Genomic DNA, 10734 nt, shown 5'->3' with positions numbered 1-10734 from the left:
AGCCGGGAGGGATATGAGGGGTGGCACGGGGTATGGGTGAAGGCCGAAAGAACTACCATCCCTCCACTCCACCGCTACGGAAAACGACGCGGATCTATAACAAAAAAAAAAAAAAAAAAAAAAAAAAAAAAGAAATGGAGAGGGGGTCAGAACAGGGGCTGACAAGGGCAGGAAGGGTTCCTTCCCACTGTGTGCCACCAGGGCTCCCAAAAAGCTGCCTAACTTGTATAGGCCTCAAGACACACTTCAAGGCCGGGTGCAGAGGCTCGTGCCTGTAATCCCAGCAATTTCACAGGCCAAGGTGGTTGCATTGCTTGAGCCCAGGAGTTCAAGGCCAGGCTTGGCAATACAGTGAGAACCTGTCTCTACCAAAAAAAAACAAAAAGAAAATTTTAAATTGGCCCAGTGTAGTGGTGCGTGCCTGTATTCCTACCTGCTCAGCAGGCTGAGGCAGGAAGATCGCTTGAGCTCAGTTCAGGGCTGCAGTGAGCCATGATCACACCACTGTACTCCAGCCTAGGTGACACAGTGAGAGCCTGTCTCAAATAAAAAATAATAAGACATGCAGACACAGAATACCAAACTGGCCATGGTAGTATGTGCTGAACTCCCAACTACTTGGGAGGCTGAGGTAAGAAGATCACTTGACCCCAGGAATTCGAGGCTGCAGTAAGCTATAATCCTGCCACTGTACTGCAGCCTGGGCAAAAGCCAGACCCCAATTTTTTTTTTTTTTTTTTTTTTTTTTGAGACAGAGTTTCGCTCTTGTTGCCCAGGCTGGAGTGCAATGGCAGGATCTCAGCTCACTGCAACCTCCACCTGCCAGGTTCCAGTAATTCTCCTGCCTCAGCCTCCCTAGTAGCTGGGATTACAAGTGCCTGCCACCAAGCCCGGCTAATATTTTTGTATTTTTAGTAGAGATGGGATTTCACCATGTTGGTCAGGATGGTCTCAAATTCTTGACTTCAGGTGATCAACCCACCTCGGCCTCCCAAAGTGCTAAGACTACACGCATGAGCCACCACGCCACGCCCTTTTTCTTTTTTTGAGACCGAGTCTAGCTTTGTCTCCCAAGCTGAAGTGTAGTGGTGCAATCTTGGCAAACTGCAACCTCAGCCTCCTGGGTTCAAGTGATTCTCATACCTCAGCCTCCAGAGTAGCTGGGATTGCAGGCACACACCACCACATATGGCTAATTTTTGTATTTTTAGTACAGATGGGGTTTCGCCATGTTGGCCAGGCTGGTCTCAAATTCCTGACTTTGGTGATCCACCCACCTCGGCCTCTCAAAGTGCTGGGATTACAGACATGAGTCACCATGCCTGTCCAAGACCCCATATTATACATATACAGACTACAGAGTTTGGTGACAATGACCCTGTGTAGTGTCCACCTGTGTTCACAACCCAGCTCTACCACTTACTTACGCTGTAACTTCCGTTTCACACATTGCCCAGCTTGAGCCTCAATTTCTTCATCTTTAAAATGGGAATGTGGGCTGGGCATGGTGTCTCATGTCTGTAATCCCAGCACTTTGGGAGGCTGAGGCAGGCAGTGCATTCACTTGAGTCCAGGAGTTCAAGACCAGCCCAGCCAACATAGCGAAAATCCATCTCTACCAAAGATACAAAAATTAGCCAGGCGTGGTGGCACATGCCTGTAATCCCAGTTTCTTGGGAGGCCGAGGTGGGATAATCACTTGAACCCAGGAGATGGAGGTTGTGGTGACCTGAGATAGTACCACTGCACTACAGCCTGGGTGAGAGAGTGAGACCTTGTCTCAAAAAGAAAAATTAAAATAAAATAAATAAAATAAAATGGAAATGAGTTCCTTTCACAGAATTGAGAAAGAATTCAGTGAGTTAGTGCAAGTTTTTCTGCTTATCTAACACTGCATACCAAGCAACTCCAATATAGTGATGATAAAAAAAGTCACTAGCCTGGGCACGGTGGCTCATGCCTGTAAGTCCAGCACTTTGGGAGGCCGAGGCGGGCGGATCACAAGGCCAGGAGATCAAGACCATCCTGGCTAACATGGTGAAAGCCCATCTCTACTAAAAATACAAAAAATTAGCCGAGCGTGGTGGCGGGCACCTGTAGTCCCAGCTACTAAGGAGGCTGAGGATGGAGAATCACTTGAACCCGGGAAGCAGAGGTTGCAGTGAGCCGAGATCATGCCACTGCACCCCACCCTGGGTAACAGAGCCAGACTCCGTCTCAAAAACAAAACAAAAAAAACCCCAGCACTTTTGGAGGCCGAGGCAGGTGAATCACGAGGTCAGGAGTTCAAGACCAGCCTGATCAACATGGTGAAACACCACCTATACTAAAAATACAGAAAATTAGCCGGGTGTGCTGGTGGTGCATGCCTGTAATCCCAGCTACTCAGGAGACTGAGGCAGGAGAATCGCTTGAACCCAGGAAGCAGAGGTTGCAGTGAGCCAAGATCACGCCATAACACTCCAGCCTCCTGGGTGACAGAGCGAGACTCCATCTCAAAAAAAAAAAAAAAAAGTCACTATCTTTCATGGTTCTGGGGTTTGACTCAGTCCAGCCTGGCAGTTCTTCCTGAAGATCTGTCATGTACTTGCAGACGTGGCTGGGGCTGGAATCACATTGAAGTCTTCCTCGCTCACATATCTGCTAGCTGGTGTTGGCTGTTGTCTTCAACTTCTGCTGGGGCTATTTGCCAGAATATCTGCACATGGCCCCTCTGTGGCTTGGGCTTCCTCTCAACATGGCAGCTACGATCTAAGGGAAATGTCCCAAGAGAGCAAGCCAAGTGGGAGTTCAGTTTTGATGACTTAACTTTGGAATTAACACAGTGTGACATCTCTTTCTATTCACTACAGGGAGTCACTGAAGCCAGCTCATATTCAAGGAGAGGCATCATAGACTCCACCTCCAAGGGAGGGATGTCAAATAAAATGCTTAGAAAGTGTGGCACGTAATTATCACTCAATGAATGTAGACACCGTCTATTATGATTGTTTCTTGTGGATGATGTTACATACTGGGTTATTGATGTTATAGACTGTGTTATTGTGACAAGGAAGAGGAACAAGCATTGAAGGAAGAAAAGTAAAGCAAGTCTTTTTTTTTTTTTTGAGACAGAGTCTCACTCTGTCACCCAGGCTGGAGTGCAGTGGCACGATCTCAGCTCACTTGCAAGCTCAGCCTCCCGAGTAGCTGGGATTAAAGGCGTCCGCCACCATGCCCGGCTAATTTTTTGTATTTTTAGTAGAGACGGGGCTTCACCGTGTTAGCCAGGATGGTCTCGATCTCCTGACCTCGTGATCCGCCCACCTCGGCCTCCCAAAGTGCTGGAATTACAGGCATGAGCCACTCGGCCCGGCTCAAGTAAAGCAAGTCTTTAAAGGATCGCCAGTCAGATAATCAAGCTGTGGAGGACATCCCAAGTGAAAGGCCTGGAGATTTCATGTTCTGGGAACTCTGAGCTGACCAGGAAGCCTGGGATAGACCATGGGAGATGGGGTCTGGTCCTGGAAGACACTGGATGCCAGGCAGAGGCACTTGAATCTGAGGATAGAGTGTGATGTACCAGGAGTGGTGGCTCACACCTGTAATTCTAGCATTTTGGGAGGCTGAGGCAGATGGATTCTTTGAGGTCAGGAGTTCCAGACCACCCTGGGCCACATGGTGAAACCCCATCTCTACTAAAATTTTAAAAAATTAGCCAGGCATGGTGGCACACGCCTGTAGACCCAGCTACTTGGGAGGCTGAGGTGGGAGGATTGTTTGAGCCCAGGAGGTGGAGGTTGCAGTAAGCCGTCATTGCACTGCTGCCCTCCAGCCAGGGCAACAAAGGGAGATGGTGTCTCAAAAAAAATGAGAGCGACAGGGTGTGATGCAAGGTTTGGCAGCTCGTGGCTATAGTCTCAGCTACTTGGGAGGCTGAGGTGACGGTATTGCTTGAGGCCAGGAGTTTGGGAACAGCATGGGCACCACAGCCAGACCTCATCTCCAAAATACAAAAAGAAATTAGGCTGGACAAAATTAGGCAGGACAGCTCACACCTGTAATCCCAAGACTTTGGGAGGCTGAAGTAGGAGAATAGCTTGAAGCCAGGAGTTCAAAATCAGCTTGGGCAACATAGTGAGACCTCATCTCTACCAAAAAAAAAAAAAAAAAAACCACACACACACACACACACACACACACACACAAATTAGCGAGGCGCTATAGTTTGTGCCTGTAGTCCCAGATACTCAGGACCTCATTTGGAAAAGGAAATATGTGAGAGCCATAGGTTTTTTGGTTTTTTTTTTTTGAGACGGAGTCTCGCTCTGCTGTTCAGGCTGGAGTGCAGTGGCCGGATCTCAGCTCACTGCAAGCTCCGCCTCCCGGGTTCACGCCATTCTCCTGCCTCAGCCTCCCGAGTAGCTGAGACTACAGGCGCCCGCCACCACGCCTGGCTAGTTTTTTGTATTTTTTAGTAGAGATGGGGTTTCACCGTGTTAGTCAGGACTCCTGACCTCGTGATCCGCCCGTCTCGGCCTCCCAAAGTGCTGGGATTACAGGCTTGAGCCACCGCGCCCGGCCGGTTTTTTGGTTTTTTAGACGGAGTCTCACTGTTGTCACTTAGGCTGGAGTGCAGTGGCATGATCTTGGCTCACTACAACCTCTGCCTCCCAGGTTCAAGCGATTCTCCTGCCTCAGCTTCCTGATTAGCTGGGATTACAAGCACCTGCCACCACACCTGGCTAATTTTTATACTTTTAGTAGAGACAGGTTTTTGCCATGTTGGCCAGGCTGGTCTTGAACTCCTGACCTCAGGTGATCCACCTGCCTCAGCCTCTCAAAGTGCTGGAATAAGAGGCGAGAACCACCATGCCCGGCCTTGAGTTTTTTTTGTTTTTGTTTTTGAACAGGGTCTCACTCTGTTGTTCAGGCTTTGAAGTACAGTGGTGCAATCTTGGTTCACTGCAGCCTCAACCTCTCAGGTTCAAGTGATCCTCCCACCTCAGCTCCCCAAGTATCTGGGACTACAGGCGCTCACCACCACACCCAGCTATTTTGTGTGTGTGTGTGCGTGTGCATGTGTGAGACGGAGTTTTGCTCTTTTCACCCAGGCTGGAGTGCAATGGCACGATCTCGGCTCACCGCAACCTCTGCCTCCTGGGTTCAAGCGATTCCTCTGCCTCAGCCTCCCGAGTAGCTGGGATTACAGGTATGGGGTTTCTCCATTTTGGTCAGGATGGTCTTGAACTCCTGACCTCCTGATCTGCCTACCTTGGCCTCCCAAAGTGCTGGGATTACAGGCGGGAGCCACAGTGACTGGCCAAGACCCTCTTTTTTTTGTTTTGAGACGAAGTCTCACTCTTGTCCCCCAGGCTGGAGTGTAGTGGTGTGATCTCAGCTCACTGCAACCTCTGCCTTCCCGGGTTCAAGCGATACTCCTGCCTCAGCCTCTCAAGTAGCTGGGACGACAGGCGCCTGCCACCAGGCCTGGTTAATTTTTGTATTTTTAGTAGAGATGGGGTTTTACCATGGTGGCCAGGCTGGTCTAGAACTCCTGACCTCAGGTGTTCCACCCGCTTCAGCCTCCCAAAGTGCTGGGATTACAGGCGTGAGTCACTGCACCCAGCCAACCCTGTTTCTTAACAAAACCCTCAAAAACATGATACTGGGGATCTTGAGCAGGTCAGTGTGGAACCCTGGACTCTCTCCAACTCCCATGTGAGCTTCATGCTGCTAGGATGGGGACCTGGCACTGAGTTCACACAAATTCAGACTGTTGTTAGAAGTAACATTTGCAGGCTGGGCGCAGTGGCTCATGCCTGTAATCCCAGCACTTTGGGAGGCTGAGGTGGGTGGATAACCTGAGGTCAGGAGTTCAAGACCAGCCTGGCCAACTAGGTGAAACCTCGTCTCTACTAAAAATATAAAACTTAGCTGGGAGTGGTGGCACATGCTTATAATTCCAGCTACTCGGGAAGCTGAGGCAGAATTGCTTAAACCTGGGAGGCAGAGGTTGCAGTGAGCCGAGATCGCACCACTGCACTCCAGCCTGGGCGACAGAGCGAGACTCTATCTCCAGAAAAAAAAAAAAAAGAAAGAAAAGAAATAACATTTACAGGCCACACGTTGTGACTGGTGGCTTTTACCTATAATTCTAGCATTTGGGGAGGCCAAGGCAGGAGACCACTTGAGCTCAGGACTTCAAGACCCACCTCCCCTGACCCCCGGTGTCTATAAAAAGTCAAAGAAGGTGGAGTGCAATGGCTCACGCCTGTAATCCCAGAACTTTGGGAGGACAAGGCGGGCGGATCATGAGGTCAGGAGATCGAGACCATCCTGGCTAACACGGGGAAACCCTGTCTTTATTAAAAATGCAAAAAGTTAGCCAGGTGTAGTGGAACGTGCTTGTAGTCCCAGATACTTGGGAGGATGAGGCAGAATAATTTATTGAACCTGGGAGGCGGAGATTGCAGGGAGCCAAGATCACGCCACCACACTCCAGTCTGGGAGACAAAGCAAGATTCTGCCTCAAAAAAAAAAAGAAAAAAAAAAAATTAGCTGGGCGGGGTGGCGGGTGCCTATAATCCCAGCTACTCAGGAGTCTGAGGCAGGAGAATCACTTGAGCCAGAGAGGCAAAGGTTGCAGTGAGCCGAGATCCGGCCATTGCACTCTAGCCTGGGCAATAGAGCAAGGCTCAGTCTCAAAAAATAAATAAATTAATTAATTAAAAAAAAAAAACCATAGAAAAGAAAAAAAAGAAATACAAAATTAGACGGATGTGCTCACTTGAACCCATGAGGTGGAGGTTGCAGTGAGCTGAGGTGCCACTGCAACACAGCCTGAGCAACAGAGCAAGTCTCTATCTCAAAAGAAAAATAAAGTTTTTAAGTCAAATAACAGAATAATAACAACAGGATGAGGGTTGGATAGAGGGTGTCTCTTGGGTGGAGACCAAACCTCCTCCCGAATGCCTCCTCTCACTGCCCTGCTCTGGGGCCCTTTTTTTTTTTTTTTTTTTTTTTTGAGACGGAGTCTCGCTCTGTCACCCAGGCTGGAGTGCAGTGGCCGGATCTCAGCTCACTGCAAGCTCCACCTCCCGGGTTTACGCCATTCTCCTGCCTCAGCCTCCCGAGTAGCTGGGACTACAGGCGCCCGCCACCTCGCCCGGCTAAGTTTTCGTATTTTTTAGTAGAGACGGGGTTTCACCGTGTCAGCCAGGATGGTCTCGATCTCCTGACCTCGTGATCCGCCCGTCTCGGCCTCCCAAAGTGCTGGGATTACAGGCTTGAGCCACCGCGCCCGGCCCCTTTTTTTTTTTTTTTTTTTGAGACGGAGTCTTGCTCTGTTACCAGGCTGGAGCACAGTGGCGCGATCTCAGCTCACAGAAACCTTCACCTCCCAGGTTCAAGTGATCCTGCTGCCTCAGCCACCGGAGTAGCTGTGACTACAGGCGCCCGCCACCACACCCAGCTAATTTTTGTATTTTTGGTAGAGATGGGGTTTCATCATGTTGGCCAGGATAGTCTCCATCTCTTGACCTCATGATCCACCCACCTCAGCTTCCCAAAGTGCTGGGATTACAGGCGTAAGCCACGGCGCCTGGCCTCTTGGGCCTTCTTGAAGCCAGGTCTCCCATTTCTAGGCCTCTACACGTGCCCACTGCCTGAAACCCCCTCCATCCTCCACTCACTTATTCCACTGCATTCACCCCGCAGACCTCTGCCAGTTGGTTCCTCAGGCTCTGAGACCCCCAGATCAGAGCTGGGTCCCCCATCATGCATTACCAGGCACTCTAGCCTCCACTGTCCAAGGGCAGTTCTGGGATTCTGGCTGGCTAGGGCAGTGCTGGCTTCTGTGTCCAACACAGCATTTGCGTGGAGTGGAGAAATGCTCTGTTTTGGGTTGAATGGTCTCCCCCAATTCATATGTTCAAGTCCTAACCCCTAGGATGTCAAAATGTGACTGTTTGGAAAGAGTGTGTTGAAAGGGGTAAAGTAAAATGAGTTAATATTTCTGAGCTCTAATTCAATGACTATAAGAAATTAGGACACGGCCGGGCGCAGTGGCTCAAGCCTGTAATCCCAGCACTTTGGGAGGCCGAGACGGGCAGATCACGAGGTCAGGAGATCGAGACTATCCTGGCTAATTCGGTGAAACCCCGTCTCTACTGAAAAATACAAAAAACTAGCCGGGCGAGGTGGCGGCGTCTGTAGTCCCATCTACACGGGAGCCTGAGGCAGGAGAATGGCGGGAACCCGGGAGGCGGAGCTTGCAGTGAGCTAAGATCGCGCCGCTGCACTCCAGCCTGGGTGACAGAGTGAGACTCCGTCTCAAAAAAAAGATAAAAGAAATTAGGACACTTGGTCGGGCACTGTGGCTCATGCCTGTAATCTCAACAATTTGACACTTTGGGAGGCTGTGGCAGGAGGATCCTTTGGGCACGGATTTGAGACCAAACTGTGCAACAGAGCAAGACCCCCATCTCTATAAAAAAAATTTTTTTTTTGAGATGGAGTCTCACTCTGTCGCCCAGGTTGGAGTGCAATGGCACGATCTTGGCTCATTGCAACCTCTGCCTCCCAGGTTCAAGCAGTTCTGCCTCAGCCTCCTGAGTAGCTGGGATTACAGGTGTTTGCCACCTCTCCCAGCTAATTTATTTTTAGTAGAGATAGGGTTTCGCCATCGTGGCCAGGCTGATCTCAAACTTCTGACCTCAGGTGTTCTACCTGCCTCGGCCTCCAAAAGTGCTGGGATTACAGGCGTGAGCCACCATGCCCGGCACCCCCCAAATTTTTTTTTTTCTTACTGAGTCTCTATCGTGCAGGTTGGAGTGCAGTGGTGTGATCTCGGCTCACTGCAACCTCCACCTCCCGGGTTCAAGCTATTCTCCTGCCTCAGCCTCCCAAGTATGTGGGACCTGGGTGACAGAGTAAGCCTCCATCTCAAGAAAAAAACAAAAAAAAGAACTCTGTGGGGGCCAGGTGTGGCTCACGCTTGTAATCCCAGCACTTGGGAGGCCAAGGTGGGCACAACACCTGGGCTCAGGAGTTCAAAACCACCCTGGGCAACATGGTGAAACCTCATCTCTACTAAAATGCCAAATGCCAAAAACTTAGCCAGGCATGGAAGTGCGCATCTGTGATCCCAGCTACTTGGGAGGCTGAGGCAGGAGAATCGCTAGAGCCTGGGAGGCGGAGGTTTCAGTGAGCCAAGATCACGCCACTGCACTCCAGCCTGGGTGACAGAGTGAGACTCCGTCTCAAGAACACAACATAGTGTTAGCCTCCCAAAGTGCTAGGCCTCCTGTCACATAGGGAGACCCCATCTCTACAAAATAAAAAAGCTGCCAGGCATAGTGGCTCATGCCTGTAATCCCAGCACTTTGGGAGGCTAAGGTGGGAGGATCACGAGGTCAGGAGATGGAGACTCACCTGGCTAACACCGTGAAACCCCCTCTCTGGCTGGGCGTGTTGGCTCACACTTGTAATCCCAGCACTTTGGGAGGCCAAGGCAGGTGGATCACAAGGCCAGGAGATCAAGACCATCCTGGCTAACCCAGTGAAACCCCGTCTCTACTGAAAATACAAAAAAAAATTAGCCAGGCGCGGTGGCAGGCGCCTGTAGTCCCAGCTACTAGGGAGGCTGAGGCAGGGGAATGGCGTGAATCCGGGAGGCGGAGCTTGCAGTGAGCCGAGATCGCGCCACTGCACTCCAGCCTGGGCAACAGAGCGAGACTCCGTCTCAAAAAAAAAAAGAAACCCTGTCTCTACTAACAAAATACAAAAAAGTTAGCTGGGCATGGTGGTGGGCGCCTGTAGTCCCAGCTACTTGGGAGGCTGAGGCAGGAGAATGGCTGAACCCAGGAGGCGGAGCTTGCAGTGAGCAGAGATTGCGCCACTGCACTCCAGCGTGGGCTATAGAGTGAGAATCCGTCTCAAAAAAAAAAAAGAAAGAAAGAAAGAAAAAAACTTAGCTGAGCATAGTGAGCATAGTGATACATGCCTGCAGTGCTAGCTACTTGAAGGCTGAGGAAGGAGGGTCACTTGACCTCAGGAGTTCGAGGGTGCAGTAAGTCAAGACTGCAACACTGCACTCCATCCTGGGCAACGAAGCAAGACTCTGTCTCAAAAGAGAGCAGGGCAGGCACAGTGGGCCATACCTGTAATCCCAAGCACTTTAGGAGGCTGAGATGGAAGGATTGCTTGAGTCCAGGAAATTGAGAGACCAGTCTGGGCAACAGGGCGATCCCGTCTCTGCCAATTATTTATTTATTTATTTTTGTTTTTTGAGGCTGAGTCTCGCACGGTCACCCAGGTTGGAGTGCAGCGGGGCTATCTCGGCTCAATGCAAGCTCCGCCTCCCGGGTTCACGCCATTCTCCTGCCTCAGCCTCCAGAGTAGCTGGGACTACAGGCGCCCGCCACCAAGCCGGGCTAATTTTTTTGTATTTTTAGTAGAGACCGTGTTAGCCAGGATGGTCTCTACCTCCTGACCTCGTGATCCGCCTACTTCAGCCTCCGAAAGTGCTGGCATTACAGGTGTGAGCCACCACACCCCGCCATTTTTTTTTTTTTTTTTGAGACGGAGTCTGGCTCTGTTGCCCAGGCTGGAGTGCAGTGGCCGGATCTCAGCTCACTGCAAGCCCCGCCTCCCGGGTTGACGCCATTCTCCTGCCTCAGCCTCCCGAGTAGCTGGGAGTACAGGCGCCCACCACCTCGCCCGGCTAATTTTTTTTGTGCTTTAGTAGAGACG

This window comes from Theropithecus gelada, chromosome 19, assembly GCF_003255815.1.
Source record: "Theropithecus gelada isolate Dixy chromosome 19, Tgel_1.0, whole genome shotgun sequence".
Taxonomy (NCBI): domain Eukaryota; kingdom Metazoa; phylum Chordata; class Mammalia; order Primates; family Cercopithecidae; genus Theropithecus; species Theropithecus gelada.
This window is presented reverse-complemented; position numbering follows the sequence as displayed.